The following is a 19570-nucleotide window of genomic DNA, read 5'->3' on the forward strand; positions in this document are numbered from 1 at the left end:
ACAGTAATCAAGATTGTGTAGTATTGTCAGAGGCAAGGTATTTTATTCTTTGCATCGAAAATAATAAAATACTTTAAAATACTTCTAATAATAAGATTCTTAGAAGAGAACATAGGGGTAAACTCCTTGAGATAGGTGTTGATGATTTTTTTTTTAATCTGACACCAAAAGGAAATGCAGCAAAAGCAAAAATAGATGTGAGACTTCATTAAAGAAAAAAAGTTTCTGCATAGTAAAGCAAACCATTGGGCTTCCCTGGTGGTGCAGTGGTTAAGAATCCAATGAATTGGATTGCAAGAATCCTGCATCTCCACCAATGCAGGAGACATGGGTTTGAGCCCTGGTCCAGGAAGATCCCACATGCTGCAGAGCAGCTAAGCCCATGTGCCACAACTACTGAGCCTGCACTCTAGAGCCCATGAGCCACAACTACTGAGCCCACGTGCTACAACTACTGAAGCCTGTGTGCCTAGAGCCCGTGCTCCGCAACAAGAGGAGCCACCACAATGAGAAGCCAGTGCACCACAACGAAGAGTAGACCCGCTGTCCACAACTAGAGAAAGTCCATGTGCAGCAATGAAGACCCAACACAGCCAAAAATAAATAAATAAAATAATAAATTTGTAAAAAAAAAAAAAGGAAGCCATCAACACAAAATGAAAAGGCAATGTATGGAATGGGAGAAAATATTTGCAAATCAGATACCTGCTAAGAGGCTAATTAATATCCAAAATATATAAAGAACTCATACAGTTCAAGAACTGTAAAATCAAGCAATCGAATTAAAAAGTGGGCAGAGGGTCTGAGCAGACATTTTCCCAAAGAAGATATGCAAATGGCTAATAGGTACATTAAAATGTGCTCAACACCACTGTTCATCAGGGAAATGCAAATCAAAACCACAATGAGATATCACCTGTTAGAATGGCTTTTATGAAAAAGTTAAGCAGGGCTAAGTGCTGGCAAAGATGTTGAGTAAAGGGAGCCTTTGTGTGCTATTTTGGGGGTTGTAATTTGGTATAGCCTCTATATTGGAAAACAGTGTGGAGTTTCCTTAAAAATGTGAAAATAAAACTACTGTGTGATCCAACAATTCCACTTCTGAATATATATTCAAAGGAAATGAAATCATTATCTTGGAAAGAAATCTGTACTGCACTGTTCATTGCAGCATCATTTACAATAGACAAGATATGGAAACAATCTAGGTGTCCATTGATGGATGAATGGATAAAGAAAATGTGGTACATAGGCATACCGTGTTTTATTGGGCTTCACTTTATTGTACTTCGCAGCTGCTGTGTATTTTGCAAATTGAAGTTTTGTGGGATCCTGTTTCGAGCAAGTCTATCAGTGCCATTTTTCCAATAATATTTGCTTACTTCAAGTCTCTGTGTCACATTTTTATAACTTTTACAGTATTTCAAATTTTTCATTATTATTATATGTGTTATGGTGACCTGTGATCAGTGATCTTGGATGTTACTGTTCTAATTGTTTGAGGGGTGCCATGATCATGCCTGTATAAGATGGTAAACTTAACCCATAAATGTTATGTGTGTATGTGTGTGTTTAATATTTATTTATTTATTTATTTGGCTGAGTCGGGTCTTAATTGTGGCATGAGATATCTTCATTGTGGCATGCGGGATCTTTTAGTTCCGGCATGCAGGCTCTTACTTGCAGCAAGTGGGATCTAGTTACCTGACCAGGGATTGGACCCCCTGCATTGGGAGCACAGAGTCTTAACTGCTGGACCACCAGGGAAGTCCCAAGTGTTGTGTGTATTCTTACTGCTCTACCAACCTGTCATTTCCCCATCTTTCTTTCTCTCCTCAGGCCTCCCTATTTTCTGAAACATGACAGTATCGAAGTTGGGCCAGTTAGTAACCCTACAGTGGCCTCTAAGTGTTCAAGTGAAAGGAAAATTCTCAGGTCTCTCACTTTAAATTGAAAGCTAGAAATGATTAAACTTAGTGAGAAAGGCATGTCAAACGCTGAGATAGGTTGAACAGGTCTCTTGTGCCAAACAGTTAACCAAGTTGTGAATGCAAAGGAAAAGACCTTGAAGAAAATTAAAAGTACTACTCCAGTGAACACATGAATAATAAAGGAAAACAGACTTATTGCTGATAGGAGAAAATTTTAGTGGTCTGGGTAGAAGATCAAACCAGCCACAGCATTCCCCTAAGCCAAAATCTAATTCAGAGCAAGTCTCTAAACCTCTCTTGAGTTCTGTGAAGGCTGAGAGAGGTGAGGAAGCTCTGGAAGAAAAGTTTGAATCCAGCTGTGGTTGGTTCATGAGGTTTCAGGAAAGAAGCTGTCTCCATAACATAAAAGTACAAGGTGAAGCAGCAAGTGCTGTTGTAGAAGCTGCCACAGTTTATCCAGGAGATCTAGCTAAGATAATTAAACACTACACTAAACAACAGATTTTCAATTCAGATGAACAGTCTTATTTTGGAAGAAGATGCCATCTAGGGCTTTCATAGCTAGAGAGAGGAGAAATCAAAGCCTGGTTTCAAAGCTTCAAATGACAGGCTGACTGACCCTCTTGTTAGGGGCTAATGCCGCTGGTGACCTTAAATTGGAGCCAGTACTCATTTATCATTCCAAAAATCCTAGAGCCCTTAGGAATTATGTTAAATCTACTCTGCCTATGCCTTATACTAAATGGAACAACAAAGCCTGGATGAAAGCACATCTGTTTACAGCATGGTTTGCTGAATATTTTAAGCGCACTCTGAGACCTACTGCTCAGAGTAAAATGTTCCTTTCAAAATATTATTGCTCATTGACAATGCGCCTGGTCACCCAAGAGCTCTTAGGAAGATGTACAATGTTGTTTTCATGCCTGCTACCACAACATTCATTCTGCAGTCCATGGAGCAAAGAGTAATTTTAACTTTCAAATATTATTATTATTTTCAAGTATTATTATTTAAAAAATGAATTTCATAAGATTGTAGCTTCCATAGACAGTGATTCCTCTGATGGATCTGGGCAAAGTCGATTGAAAACCTTCTGAGAAGAATTCAGCATTCTAGATGCCATTAAGAACATTCATGCTTCATGGGAATAAGTCAAAGTATCAAAATTAACAGGAGTTTGGAAGAAGTTGATTCCAGCCCTAATAGATGACTTTGGGAGAATCAAGACTTCAGTTAGGAAGTAACTGCAGCTTTGGTGGAAATATCAAGAGAACTAGAATTAGAAGTGGAGCACTCTGGAACATTTACAAGCCTAGGAGGAGAGAGCAGGAAACACTGAGGGCTGAGCCCTCAGTAGACATTTCTCCAAAGAAGACATACAGATCGCCAAAAAGCACATGAAAAGATGCTCAACATCACTAATTATCAGAGAAATGCAAATCAAAACTACAATGAGGTATCACTTCACACTGGTCAGAATGGCCATCATCAAAATTCTACAAACAATAAATGCTGGAGAGAGTGTACAATGTTGGTGGGAATGTAAACTGGTACAACCACTATGGAGAACAATATGGACGTTCCTTAAAAAAACTAATAAGAGTTGTCATCTGATCCAGCAATCCCACTCCTGGGCATATATCCAGCCAAAACTATAATTCAAAAAGATATATACACCCCTATGTTCATAGCAGCACTATTCACAGTAGCCAAGACATGGAAACAACCTAAATGTCCATCGACTGATGAATAGATAAAGAAGATGTGGTATATACAATGGAATATTACTCAGCCATAAAAAAATGAAATAATGCCATTTGCAGCAACATGGATGGACCTAGAGATTATCATACTAAATGAAGTAAGTCAGACAGGGGTATACAAATATCATATGATATCACTCATATGTGGAACCTAATTTTTAAAATGACACAAATGAACTTACATACAAAACAGAAGCAGACTTACAGATATTGAAAACAAACTTACAGTTACCAAAGGGGAAATGTAGGCAGGAGGGATAAATCAGGAGCTTGGGATTAACATACACACACGGCTATATATAAGATAGATAACCAACAAGGACCTATTGTATAGCACAGGAAACTCTACTCAATATTCTGTGGTAACCTATATTAGAAAAGAATCTGAAAAAGCATGCATATATGTATATTTATAACTGAATCACTTTGCTGTACACCTGAAACACAACATTGTAAATCAACTATACTCCAGTAAAATTTACAAAACAAAACAAAACAAGAAGTGGAGCCTGAAGATATGCCTGAATTGCTGCAATCTCATGATAAAACTGTAAGGAATGGGAAGTTGCTTCTTAGGGATGAGCAAAGAAAGTGGTTTCTTGAGATGAAATCCACTCTGGTGAAGATGCTGTGAAGATTGTTGAAATGACAACAAAGGATTTAGAATATTACATAAACTTAGTTGATGAAACAGCATCAGAGTTTTAGATGATTGACTGCAATTTTGCAAGAAGTTCTGCTATAGGTAAAATGCTATCAAATAACATTTTGTGCTGCAGAGAAATCTTTAGTGAAAGGAAGAGTCAGTCCATCCACCAACCTTCATTGTTGTCTTATTTTAAGAAACTGCCACTGCCACTGCAACCTTTAGCAACTACCACCCTGATCAGTCAGCAGCCATCAACATTGAGGCAAGACCCTCCACTAGCAAAAAGATTACAACTGACTGAAGGCTTAGGAAATGATTAGCATTTTTTAGCAATAAAGTATTTTTAATTAAGATATGGACATTGTTATTTTAGACATAATGTTATTTCATACTTAATAGACTACAGTATAATGTAAACATAATTTTCATATGCATTGAGAGACCAAAAAAGTTTTGTGACTTGCTTTATTGTGGTGGTCTGGAACCAAATCTGTAATATCTCCAAGTCATGCCTGTATATACGTATATCAAATTATGTTGTACACCTAAAACTAATACAGTGTTATATGACAATTATATCTCAGTTAAACTGGAAAAAAAATTAAAAATCAAGTTAGCAGTGTTAAAAAAAATCCATACAAGTCTAGGTATTTCTGGGTAGGTATTTTTTAGATGTGATTAAATTTTAAATTTGTGTCCTTTGAGTAAAGCAAATTATCCTCCATAATGTGGTCAGTCCTCATCTTCTCAGTTAAAAGCCTTAAGTGAAAAGCTTAAGGTCCTCTGAGGAGGAAAGAATTCTGTCTTCAGACTGCCTTTAGATTCAAGACTGCAGTACCAACTCCTGCCAGAATTGCTAGCTTGCCAGCATGCCCTGCAGATTTCAGACTTGCCAGCCTTTAACAATCATGTGAACCAATTCCTTTTTTTTAAAATTATATATTTTTTTTATTTTATTGTTTTTTGTTTTATTGGAGTAAAATTGCTTTACAATGTTGTGTTAGTTTCTACTGTACGATGAGGAGAATCAGCTATATGTATACCTATAACCCCTCCCTCTTGGACCTCCCTCCCACTGCACCCTGCATCCCATGCATCTAGGTCATCATAGAGCACCGAGATGAGCTCCCTGCTGTACAGCAGGTTCCCACTATCTATTTTACACATGGTACAGTGTTTATGTCAAACCTAATCTCCCAATCGTTCCACTCTCCCCTTGCCCCCCTGTGTCCACATGTCCTTCTCTACATCTACGTCTCTATTTCTGCCCTACAAATAGGTTCATCTGTACCATTTTTCTACATTCCACATATATGTGTTAATATGCAATATTTGATTTTCTCTTTCTGGCATACTTCACTCTGTATGACAGACTCTAGGTCCATCCACATCTCTACAAATGACCCAATTTCATTCCCTTTTATGGCTGAGTAATATTCCATTGTATATATGTACCACCTCTTCTTTATCCATTCATCTATCGTTGGACATTTAGGTTGCTTCCATGACCTGACTATTGTAAATAGTGCTGTAATGAGCACTGGGGTGCATGTGTCCTTTTGAATTATGTTTTTCTCAAGGTATATGCCCAGTAGTGGGATTCCTGGGTCATAATGTAGTTCTATTTTAGTTTTTAAGGAACCTCCATACTGCTTCTCCATAGTGGCTGTATCAATTTACATTCCCACCAACAGTGCAAAACGATTCTCTTCTCCACACCCTCTCCAGCATTAATTTTTTGTAGATTTTTTGATGATGGCTATTCTGAGTGGTGTGAGGTGATACCACATTGTAGTTTTGACTTGCCTTTCTCTAATAATTAGTGATGTTGAGCATCTTTGCATGTACCTCTTGGCCATCTATATGTCTTCTTTGGTGAAATATCTATTTAGGTCTTCTGCCCATTTTTTACTTGGATTATTTGTTTTTTATGATATTGAGCTCCATGAGCTCTTTGTATATTTTGCAGATGAATCCTTTGTCCGCTGCAAATATTTGCAAATATTTTCTCCCATTTTGAGGGTTGTCTATTCACCTTGTTTATGGTTTCCTTTGCTGTGCAAAAGATTTTAAGTTTCATCACGTCCCATTTGTTTATTTTTGTTTTAATTTTTATTACTCTAGGAGGAGGGTCAAAAAAGATCTTGCTGTGGTTTATGTCAAAGAGTGTTTTTCCAATGTTTTCTTCTTAAGAGCTTTATAGTCTCCAATCTTACGTTTAGGTTTTAAATCCATTTGGAGTCTGTATTTGTGTATGGTGTTAGATAGTGTTCTAATTTCATTCTTTTACATGTAGCTGTCCAGTTTTCACAGCACCACTTATTGAAGAGGCTGTCTTTTCTCCATTGTCTGTTCTTGCCTCCTTTGTTGTAAATTAGGTGACCATATGTGCGTGGATTTATCTCTGGGCTTTCTGTTCTGTACCATTTACCTATATTTCTGTTTTTGTGCCAGTACCATACTATCTTGATTACTGTAGCTTTGTAGTATAGTTTGAGTTGGGGAGCCTGATTCCTCCAGCTCCGTTTTTCTGTCTCAAGATTGCTTGGCTATTCGGGGTCTTTGTGTTTCCATGCAAATTGTAAAATTTTTTATTCTAATTCGTGAAGAATGCCATTGGTAGTTTGATAGGGATTGCACTGAATCTGTAGATTGCTTTGGGTAGTATAGTCATTTAAAGAATATTGATTCTTCCAATCCAAGAACATGGTATATTTCTCCATCTGGTTATGTCATCTTTGATTTCTTTCATCAGTGTTTTATAGTTTTCTGAGTACAAGTCTTTCCCCTCCTCAGGTAGGTTTATTCCTAGGTATCTTATTCTTTTTGTTGTGATGGCAAATTGGATTGTTTCCTTAGTTTCGCTTTCTGATTTTTCATTGTTAGTGTATAGGAATGCCAGAAATTTCTGTGCATTAATTTTGTACCCTGCAACGTTATCAAATTCATTTGTTAGCTGTAGTAGTTTTCTCGTGGCATCTTTAGGATTTTCTATGTAGAGTGTCATGTCATCTGCAAACAGCGACAGTTTTACTTCTTCTTTTCCATTTTGGATTCCTTTTGTTTCTTTTCTTCTCCAATTTCCCTGGCTAAGACTTCCAAAACTATGTTGAATAATAGTGGCAAGAGTGGACATCCTTGTCTTGTTCCTGATCTTAGAGGAAATGCTTTCAGTTTTTCACCATTGATTATGATGTTTTCTGTGGGTTTATCATATATGGCCTTTATTATGTTGAGGTAGTTTCCCTCTATGTCCATTTTCTGGACAGCTTTTGTGATAAATGGGTGTTGGATTTTGTCAAAAGCTTTTTCTACTTCTATTGAGATGATCATATGTTTTTTATTCCTTAACTGTTAATATGGTGTATCATATTGATTAATTTGCATAGATTGAAGAATCCTTGCAGTCCTGGGATAAATCCCACTTGATCATGGTGTATTATCCTTTTAATGTGTTGTTGGATTCTGTTTGCTAGTATTTTGTTCAGGATTTTTGCATCTATGTTCATGAATAATATTGGTCTGTAATTTTCTTTTTTCTGCTGTATCTTTGTCTGGTTTGGTATCAGGGTGATGGTGGCTTTGTGCAACGAATTTGGGAGTGTTCCTCCCTCTGTAATTTTTGGAAGAGTTTGAGAAGGAAGGGTGTTAGCTCTTCTCTAAATGTTTGATAGAATTCCCCTGTGAAGCCATCTGGTCCTGGAGTTTTGTTTGTTGGAAGATTTTTAATTACAGTTTCAATTCCATTACTTGTGATAGGTCTGTTTATGTCTTCTAATTCTTCCTAGTTCAGTCTTGGAAAATTGTACCTTTCCAGGAATTTGTCTATTTCTTCGTGGTTGTCCATTTTATTGGCATATAGTTGTTTGTAGTAGTCTGTTTTAATCCTTTGTAATTCTGTGATGTCAGTTTTGATTTCTCCTTTTTCATTTCTAATTTTATTGATTTGAATCCTCTTCCTTTTTTTCTTGATGAGTCTGGCTAAAGGTTTATCAATTTTGTTTATCTTCTCAATGAACCAACTTTAATTTTACTGATCTTTGCTATTGATTTCTTCATTTCTATTTCATTCATTTCTTCTCTGATCTTTATGATTTCTATCCTTCTACTTACTTTGGGTTTTCTTTCTTCTTCTTTCTCTGGTTGCGTTAGGGGTAAGGTTAGATTGTTTATTTGAGATTTTTCTTGTTTCTTCAGGTGAAATTGAACTGCTATACACTTTCCTCTTAGAACTCCTTTTGCTGCATCTCATATGTTTTGGGTCGTCGTGATTTTTCTTGTCATTTGTTTCTATGTATTTTTAAAATTTCTTCTTTGACTTCTTCCGTGACCTCTTGGTTATTTAGTAGCCCACTGTTTAGCCTCCATGTATTTGCATTTTTTACAGTTTTTTTTCCCATAATTCATTTCCAATCTCATAGCATTGTGGTTAGAGAAGATGCTTGATATGATCTCAATTTTCTTAAATTTTCCAAGGCTTGATTTGTGACCCAAGATGTGATTTATCCTGGAAAATGTTCCATGTGCACTTGAGAAGAAAATGTATTCTGCCACTTTTGGGTGGAATGTCCTATAAATAGCGATTAAATCTATTTGGTCTGTTGTGTCATTTAAAGCTTGTGTTTCCTTTTTTATTTTCTCTTTGGATGATATGTCTATTGGTATCAGTGGGGTGTTAAATTCCCCCACTATTATTGTGTTACTGTTGATTTCCCCTTTTATGTATGTTAGCATTTGCCTTATGTATTGAGGTGCTCCTATGTTGATTACCTAAATATTTATAATTATTTCTTCTTCTTGGATTGATCCCTTCATCATTATGTAGCATCCTTCTTTATCTCTTGTAACAGTCTTTATTTCAAAGTCTATTTTGTCTGATACGAGTATTGCTCGTACAGCTTTCTTTTGATTTCCATTTGCATGGAATATCTTTTTCCATCCCTTCACTTTCAACCTGTATGTGTTCCTAGGTCTGAAGTGGGTCTCTTGTAGACAGCATATATGTGGGTCTTGTTTTTGTATCCATTCAGCCAGTGTATGTCTTTTCTTTGAAGCATTTAATCCATTTAAATTCAAGGTTATTATCGAAATGTTTGTTCCTATTATCATTTTCTTAATTGATATCAGTTTTTTTTTGTGGGTCTTTTTCTTCTCTTTTGTTTCCTGATTTGAGAAGTTCCTTTAGCATTTGTTGTAGAGCTGGTTTGGTGGTGCTGAATTCTCTTAGCTTTTGCTTATCTGCAAAGCTTTTGACTTCTCCATCCAATCTGAATGAGATCCTTTCTGGGTAGAGTAATCTTGGTTGTAAGTTTTTCTCTTTCATTGCTTTAAGTATATCCTGCCACTCCCTCCTTGCCTGCAGAGTTTCTGCTGAAAAATCAGCTGATAGCCTTCCGGGGATTCCTTTCTATTTTATTTTTTGCTTTTCCCTTGCTGCTTTAAATATTTTTTCTTTGAATTTAATTTTTGTTAGTTTGATTAATATGTGTCTTGGTGTGTTTCTCCTAGTGTTTATCCTGTATGTGACTCTCTGCACTTCCTGGACTTGGGTGACTATTTCCTTTCCCATATTTGGGAAGTTTCCCACTATAATGTCTTCAAATATTTTCTCAGACCTTTTCCTTTCCTCTTCTTCTTCTGGGACACCTATAATTCAAATGTTTGTGAGTTTAGTGTTGTCCCAGAGGCCTCTGAGATTGTCTTCAAATCCTTTCATTCTTTTTTCTTTATTCTGCTCCTCAGCAGTTATTTCCACCATTCTGTCTTCCAGCTCACTTATTCGTTCTTCTGCCTCAGTTATTCTGTTATTGATTCCTTCTAGTGTATTTTTCATTTCAGTTATTGTGTTGTTCATCTCTGTTTGTTTGTTCGTTAGTTCTTCTATGTCTTTGTTAAACATTTTTTATATTTTCTCAGTCTGTGCCTCCATTCTGTTTCCGACATTCTGGATCGTCTTTACTATCATTACTCTGAATTCTTTTTCATGTAGGTTGCCTATTTCCTCTTCATTTATTTGGTCTTTTTGGTTTTTACCTTGCTCCTTCATCTGTAACGTAATTTTTTGTCTTCTCTTTTTTTTTCTTTTCTTTTGATGGTGAGATTATGTTCCTGTCTTAATGGTTGTTTGGCCTGAGGCTTCCAGCAGTGGAGTTTTTAGGCTGTTGGGTAGAGCTTTGTCTTGGTGCTGAGATGAGGACCTCTGGGAGACCTCAATCCAATGAGTATTCCCTGGGGTGGGAGGTTCTCTGTTAGTCCAGTGGTTCACACTCAGAGGTCCCACTGCAAGAGCTCTGGTCCAAACTCTGGCTCATGAACAAAGATCCTGCAAGCCGTGTGAGGTGGCAAAAAACAAAAAGAAAAAGGAAAAGAAAAGAAAAAAAAAGGAACAGAACAATAGCAAAGAGTAAAAAATAAGATTAGAAAACTAACAGATATGTTAGAAAGAATAAAAAAATAAAAATACAGATGAAACAAAAATAGGAAGGTAGAACAGAACCACAATAGTAAAAAAGAGGAGGAATAAAAGAAGCTGGAAAAGGCCTTGGCTGTGGGGTGTGGGACTTATGCAGGTGTGTGATTTAGGTGGTAGGCGGCACCTGTGGTTAGGACTCACAGGGCCAAAAACGGCCCTGGGGGGGTCTGGGGTGGGACTTAGGCTGAAAGCAGCAGGAGGGTCACAGGAGTACCTCTGGCCTGGATGTCAGAGAACCACGTCCAGGACCCCAGCTGGCTCTCTGGACCGGAGTGGTGGGGGAAATGCTCGGCACGTTCCCCCCAATCCTCTGATCCCAGAGGACCCCTCCCTGTTGGCCTCTATTCTTCCATGCCCCCACCATTCGCCTAGGAACCACACGGTCAGAGGGGGCTTGGGAAGGCAGGGGTCCACCCCAGAAGCCCAACAGGCTTCCCGGGGCCGATTGGGCAGGAGAAATGCTAGGCATGCTCCCCCCCCAATCCTCCAAGCCCCCAAGGGTCCCTCCAGGTGTGAGAACCCCTCCCTGCCTCCCAGCCACCCTCAAGGGCACCAGTTCTTTCCGGCCTCCACTTAACCTCCCCCATCGCTTCCCCTACGTCCTACCCAGTCACTCTGGGATTCCTGCTGTTTCCTTGGGGTTTGAAGTCCCCCACCAGCATCCGGCAGGCACCCTAGTTGTCTGTACCAATTCCTTAAAATCTCTCTCCCTCTCTCGCTCTGTGTGTGTGTGTGTGTGTGCACGTACATGTGTGTGTATATATATATATATATATATATACACATACACATGTGTTTCACTTTGAAATATTAAAATATATTGAAATATTATATGCTGAGTATTTTACATTAAAATATATATAAATCTACATACATTATATTTGTTCTGTTTCTCTGGAGACCCCTGACTAATATACATTTTGGTTCCACGTGTTTTCAACAAGTAGTGCTGGAGCTTTGGATATTCATGGACAAAAGTGTTCTTTGACATATATGTCACATCTTATACAAAATTATGAATTATATGTTTACCTGTAAAATGTAAAAGTATAAAACTTTAGGAGACATCATAGGAGAACATTTTTGGGTTTTAGAGCTTGATGAGTTGTTATGAGATATGACACCAAAAGAACAACCCATAAAAGGAAAAAAATGGACTTTGTGAAAATTAATCTTTTTCTATACCAAAGACCTTATTAAGATGATGAAAGGAAAATCTACACACTGGGAGAAAGTATTTGCAAAACACACATATGACAAAAGGACCCTGTTTTATTCTGAGTTTTGCAAAGTAACAGAACCAATACAGTGTTTGTGTGTGTATGTCTGTGTGTGTGCGCACACACATGTGGTGTGTCTGTATATCTATCTGTCTGTCTACCTATCTATCACCTATTTATCTATCATCTCTCTACCTATCTAGACAGGGAGAGGGACAGTAGGAGAGAAAGGGACATTTATTTTAAGGAATTTGCTCAAATGATTGTGGAAGTTTGCTGCAGAGTAGGACAGCAATGTGGAGACCCAAGGTAGAGACACACTAAGAGTTCAAAGGTAGTCTGCTGGCAGAATTTCTTGTTTATTAGGGGAGATCATCCTTTGTTCTATTAAGGCCTTCAATCAATTGGATGTAGCTTACCACATTATACAGAGTAACCTACTTTACCCATAGTTCACCCATTTAAATGTTAATCTCATCCAAAAAATACCTCCACAGAAACATCTAGAATAAATTTTGCCCACATATCTCAGCACCATGACCCAGCCCATTTGAAGTATAAAATTAACCATCACAGACCCATATTTAGAATATTTAAATCACTCTTAAAACTCAATAGTAAAAAAACAATCCATTTAGAAAAGAGGCAAAAAACATGAAGAAACATTTCACTGATGAGAATATACATGTGGAAAATAAATTCATAAAAAATATTCAGCATCACTAGCCATTAAGGAAATGCAAAACAAGACCACATGAAATATCACTACATATTTATTAGAACAGCTAGAATAAAACATAGTGACAGTACTAAATTCTAGTGAGAATATGGGAAAACTATGTCTCTCATTGCCATGGAATTTAAAATGCTACAGTCATTCTGGAAAAGCTTGGCAATTTCTTAAAAAACTAAAGATTCAACTATCATATGACCCAGGAGTTACATTCTTGGAATTTATATAATCAAATAAAAACCTACCTTCACTCAAAAATCAGTACATGAATGTTTATTGCAATTTTATTTATAATAGCCAGAAACTAGAAACAACCAAAATGTCCCTCAATAGGTAAATTGGAAGATGACCTTTGTTACATCTATACTATAGAATGCTACTCAGAAATAAAAAGGAATGAATACTACTGTTGCATGCCACAACTTGGATGCATCTCAAGGGCATTTTAGAGTGTGGGGAAAAAATCTCAGAAATTTATATACTATATAATTCTGTTTATATTTTTGAATGACAAAACTTTTGAGATGGAAATCAGATTAGTGTTTACCAGGGATTTAGGGTAGTATGAGGGAACTCTACATGGTGATGAAACACTTCTGTATCTTGCTTGTAGTGGTGCTTACATCAATCTACCCATGTGATTAAATGATGTATAATTATACACACACATTACACCAATGTCAGTTTTATGGTTTTGATATTACTATAATTACGTAAGATTTAACTGTTGGGGGAAAATGAGTGAAGAATACATAGACCTCTTTATACTATCTTTGCACCTTCCTGGGAATCTAGTTATTTCAAATAAAAAGTAAAAACAAAAAACCAATGAGCCAGAGATGCCTGTAGATGTTTCAGTGTTTATGGACACATCTGTAGGTGTCCTTTCAACTGAAGCCCCAATTTATACCTCGTTTGTTTTAAATTTATTTTTTATTAATTTTTATTGGAGTATGATTGCCTTACAATGTTGTGTTAGCTTCTACTGCACAGCAAAATGAATCAGCCATACATATACATATACCCCCTCCCATTTGGATTTCCCTCCCATTTAGGTCACCACAGTGCATTAAGTAGCATTCCCTGTGCTATACAGTATGTTCTCATAAATTGTCTATTTTATGCATAGTTTCAATAGTGTATATGTGTCAATCCCAATCTCCAAATTCCTCCCACCCTACCCCTTTCCCCTTTGGTATCCATACATTTGTTCTCTACATCTGTGTCTCTATTTCTGCTTTGCAGGAAAGGTCATCTGTACCATTTTTCTAGATTCCACATATATGCGTTAATATACGATATTTGTTTTTATCTTTCTGGCTTACTTCACTTTGTGTGACACTCTGTAGGTCAATCCATGTCTCTACAAATGACCCAATTTCGTTCCTTTTTATGGCTGAGTAATATTCCATTGTATGTGTATACCACATCTTCTTTATGAATTCCTCTGTTGATGGATATTTAGGTTACCCCTTTATCAGAGTGAATTTTCAAACAATTATTTTAATATAATTCATTGTTCACCCTGACTAAACTCACTTTGTTGATTGTAGAAATAAATTTAAGTCCTATGATTTATGGGACAGTTGTTGGCGTCAATGATTAATACATGATTCCTCATCAAGGAGAGAATGTTAAAAGGAGTGCATCTTGTATATCATCTTAAACTGAGACAAATCATTGGTGATTTTTTATACTTCCCAGAAAAATAATGGAAATAGGAACAAAAGAAAGGTCAGGGTATAGAGTGGACCATGGGATAGAAGTCAGACACTGAGTTCTAGCCCCAGTTCAGTCACTAGCTCCCTGCAATTATCCTGGTCCAAGCTACCATCCTGTCTTGTCTAAATTATTATTATTTTTGGTTTTTATATTCAATTTATTTAAGTTAAACCAAAAGCAACTTACTCGTTACTCCCACTACCCACACCCTGTCTTTGGCAACCACCAATTTGTTATCTTTATCTATGAGTTTGGTTTTATTTTTTTGTCTCTAAAATATATATAAATAAATATATATATATATATATATATTTGCTTTGTTTTGTTTTGTTTTTAATTCCTCATATAAGAGAGATTATATAGTATTTGTCTTTCTCTGTCTGATTTATTTCACTTAGCATAATGCCCTTGAGGTCCATCCATGTTGTCACAATTGGCAAGATTTCATTTTTTTTATGGCTGAATAATATGCCCTTGTATGTGTGTGTCTGTATATATATAATGTTTTCTTCATCCATTCATCCATCAATGGGCACTTAGGTTGTTTCCGTATTTTGGCTACTGTAAATAATGCTGTAGTGAACATGGGGGTACATATATTTATTAAAATTAGTGATTTTGTTTTTGGATAAATACCCAGAAGTGGAATTGCTGTTTCATATGATAGTTATACTTTTAATTTTCGGAGGAACCTCCTTACTGTTTTCCATAGTGGCTGCACCAATTTACATTCCCACCAATAGTGCACAAGTATTCCCACATCTTCATCAACACTTGTTATCTCTTGCCTTTTTATGAAACCCATTCTAAAGGGTGATATCTCATTGTGGTTTTAATTTGTATTTCCCTGGTGATTAATACTATAGAGCATCTTTTTGTGTACTTGTTGGCCATCTGTATGTCTTCTTTGGAAAAGTGTCTATTCAAATCTTCTACTCATTTTTTGTGTGTGTGTGTGGTATGTGGGCCTCTCACTGTTGTGGCCTCTCCCATTGTGGAGCACAGGCTCCGGACGTGCAGACTCAGCGGCCATGGCTCACAGGCCCAGCCACTCCGCAGCAGGTGGGATCTTCCCAGACCGGGGCACGAACCTGTGTCCCCTGCATCAGCAGGCAGACTCTCAACCACTGCGCCACAAGGGAAGCCCTCTACTCATTTTTAAATCTGATTTTTTTCTCTTGAGTTGTATGAGTTCTTTATATATTTTGGATATTTTCTCCTTATCAGATGTGTAATTTGCAAATATTTTCTCCCATTTGGTAGGTCACCTTTTTATTCTGTGGATAGTTTTCCATGCTGTGCAGAGGTTTTTTAGTTTGATGTAGTCCCACTTGTTTATTTTTGCTTTTGTTGCTTTTGCTTTTGGTGTCAGATTCAAAAAATAATCTCCAAGATCTGTGTCAAGGAGCTTACCCCGTATTTTTCTTCTAGGAGTTTTATGGTTGCAGGTCTTATGTTCAAGTCTTTAATCCATTTTGAGTTGATTTTTTTGTACGGTGTAAGATAGTTGTCCAGTTTCATTCTTTTGCATGTGGTTGTCCAGTTTTCCCAGCACCATTAATTGAAGAATCTATCCTTTCCTCATTGTATGTTAGTGGCACCTTGGTTGTAAATTAATTAACTGTATATATGTGGGTTTATTTCTGGATTCCCTATTTTGTTCCATTAATCTATGTGTCTGTTTTCATGCAAATACCATGCTGTTTTGATTACTATAGCTTTGTAGTATAATTTGAAATCAGGGCATGTGATACCTTCAGCTTTGTTCTTTATTTTTCTCAAGATTGTTTTAGCTACTTGGGGTCTTTTATGGTTCCATAGAAATTTTAGGATTGTTTGTTCTATTTCTGTGAAAAATGCCATTGAAATTTTGATAAGGATTGCATTGAACCTGTGGTTTCCTTTGGGTAGTATGGACATTTAATGGTATTAATTCTTCTGGTCCATAAGCATGGAATATCTTTTATTTGTGTCTTCTATTTCTTTCATTAATGTCTTTTAGTTTTCAATATATAGGTCTTTCACCTCCTTTGTTAAATTTATTCCTAGGTGTTTTATTTTTGATGCAATTTTAAATGGGAATTTTTTCTTAATTTCTCTTTCTAATAGTTTATTATTAGTGTAAGAAACACAATAGATTTTTATGTATTGAGTTTGTATCCTACAATTTTACTGCATTTATTTATTGTTGTTATGATTTTCTGATGAAACTTTTAGGGTTTTCTATATGATATCATGCTGTTTGCCAATAGTGAGAGTTTTACTTCTTTCTTTCCAATCTTGAAGCCTTTTATTTCTTTCTCTTGCCTAATTACACTGCCTAGGACTTTCAAACTATGTTGAATAAAAGTGGTGAAAGTGGGCATCTTGTCTTGTTCCTAATCTTAGAGGAAAAGCTTTTAGCTTTTCCTTGTTTAGTATGATGTTAGCTATGGGCTTTTCCTACATGGTGTTTATTATGTTGAGATATATACTCTCTATACCTGCTTTGCTGATAGTTTTTAATCATGAATGGTTGTTGCTACACCTGTGGTTCACTCCAGTCAGATATATTGTATTCTTTAATGTTCCTGCAACACCCTATGTATGCTTGTACCTCAGATCCTTCTGTATTTTTCTGTTCCCATTTATTAGAAAGCTTTTCACCAAGATATCCTAATGGCATATTCTCTCATATCCTGCAGGCCTTTTCTCAAATGTCATTTTCTTAGTGCAACCTAACTGACTACCTTATTTAAAATTGCAGTCTCCCTCACTAAATCTCCCTATCTCCTGTTGCTTTATTTTTCTTCATAATAACTTATAACCATCTAATATACTTTATATTTTGTGTGTTTATTTTACTTTCTCTTTCCTCTAGAATGCAGGTTCAACAAAAGTTGGAACTTTTGTTTGTTTTATTTATTGTTGAACAATTGTTGTATAGCAAAGTGCATGTCGCATAGTAGATGTTCAGTACGTATTTGTTGAATGAGTGAATGCTTGAAGATGGCACCCCCACCCTGTTCTGTGACATACAATGCAACCCTTTTTAATTTTATTGTTTCACAGGTATTTATTGAAGTCCTTGCAGTTTACCATTCTTAAGGTAAACATTAGGATAGACATTAAAGTTATAAATATTTATAAAGATGTGTTTTCTCTCCTTAAGACATTCAGGTCAGTTTCAAGAAAGAGAGAACAACTTGATTATGTCAGGCTGACAGAAAAGGGAGAGAGATGTCCTCTTTTGGGAGGTGCCAGGATATGCATCCTAAAGTGTTACACTTGAACTTGGTCTGAAAGGACGAATAGTATGTGTTTTCCAAACAAAGGAGGAAAAGGTAGCCTATGCAGATGGAATAGGAAAAGACACAGCAGTAATAACAACTATGGTGTATCACTCAATATATCATGCGTTCTTAGATGATTTCCTTAATCTCTTGGCATAGATATGTTTTGCTATATTATTATTATGAGGCAGTGTTATATAGTGGAAAGAGTGCAGGCATTATAGCTAACCAGCTCTGAGTTAAAATTTCAGCTTTATCATAATATCTACATTATTTGGCCTCTCTATCCATGAAATATGTGAGTAGTAATACCCATAATATAGGATGGTTCTGAGGATGTCATAAATGAAATAGTGTATATTAATGCCCATCTCTGTACTTGACATGTAGTATGTGCTTACCACAATAGTTATTTTACTAGTAAACTAATTATTTGATTATTATTTCTAAACTAATAATTAGTAAACTAATTATTTCAAATTATTTGTGTAGTATTAATGGTTGTTAGTTAAAACAACTGAACAAAATCAAAGCAGCAATACAAACAGTGTATTTGTATGTTTCCATTTTTAGAAGGGAGATGAGTACACTGACTGGCAATCTCAGCAAAGAAAGGATAAAATAATTTTGACAGTTTTGAGACGTAAAATTATTGTTAGTTATGAATAACCTTAGATCTCTAAATGATCTTCCCTAGTTGAAAGCCTTTGTAATGCCAGTTGATGTCATTTCAGATCAATACCTAGGTTGAAGTTAGACTAGGCTGAAGACTAAATTATAGACTTGAGCAAATTTTAGATTATGTATGCCCTTGTGAAGTTACTGTGTACTGCAATTCCTGGACCATTCTCTAAAAAGTGAATGAATATAGATTGGGACCTAGATTGAAACCTGTTGGTGTCTTAAGAATGAAAATAGCACTATCTTGATGGAAACTTAATGAGTCCATATGAATTAATGAAGTGGCTTGATAACAATAATAGATTTTAGGTCAAGAAATATTGGAATTCTTGTCGGCTGATCCCAAAGTGTCCGTGTGACCTTGGATAAATCATTTTACCTCTCTGGGTCTTTGCTATCTCACCTACAACATAGGAATAATAGTCCTTAGTATGCCTACCTTTCAGAATTTTTATACACATTAAATGAGATAATGAACATAGAAATGCCTTGTAACCCAGCCAGTGCTACAGTTGTGTAGGGTTTGTTATTACTGGCAGTACTCGCAACTAACTCACAGTCAGGAAGCTAGCTCTGCCACTGATTTGAAGTTGAACTTTATACAAATCAATTCCTTCTTCCATATCTCAGTTTCTTAATCTTTGAAATTAAGTGGTTCATAGGAATTAATGATTCTGAACTGGAAGGTGGATGCTCCCTTGAAGGTGCTTTTCAAATCTCACTTTTTCTTTCCTATGGAGAGTATTTGATATACTCTTTCACCTCAGTAGGTATAGTTTCAACGTTAAGAATCATTGCTACAGTAATCTATAGGCAGGCTCCTTCCCTGGGTAGGGCAACCAAGATGGTTCTGGGCATCTTGTTTGAGGTAAGATGTGGAGTCATGAAGTGGACTTGCTGTTGTTTTCTGAAATCATTAAAATTTAAGCTTAAAATTTCTTTTTTAATGATTATGCCAAGTGGCTCATGAAAGATGCCAATAATGTGGCCCCCTTTTAACTATAATTGAAATCTCAGCTGTGCACCAGATTCACATCCTTCTAGGAATGGCCTGCATGAGAGTGTCCTGTCCTGTTGGTGGAAAACAATGAAAAGCAAAGGATTAGATGATCCATAGGGACTTCCAT

General features: G+C 36.4%; 1 protein-coding gene across 1 annotated transcript in view; it reads left to right on the top strand.

Moving 5' to 3' along the window:
- Positions 1-19570, top strand: part of AGBL4 (ATP/GTP binding protein like 4) — a 1273876-nt gene that overhangs the window by 139943 nt on the left and 1114363 nt on the right. The gene's annotated exons all lie outside the window — the stretch shown is intronic.

Source organism: Monodon monoceros, unplaced genomic scaffold, assembly GCF_005190385.1.
Source record: "Monodon monoceros isolate NGI ecotype Baffin Bay Population unplaced genomic scaffold, NGI_Narwhal_1 Super_Scaffold_18, whole genome shotgun sequence".
Taxonomy (NCBI): domain Eukaryota; kingdom Metazoa; phylum Chordata; class Mammalia; order Artiodactyla; family Monodontidae; genus Monodon; species Monodon monoceros.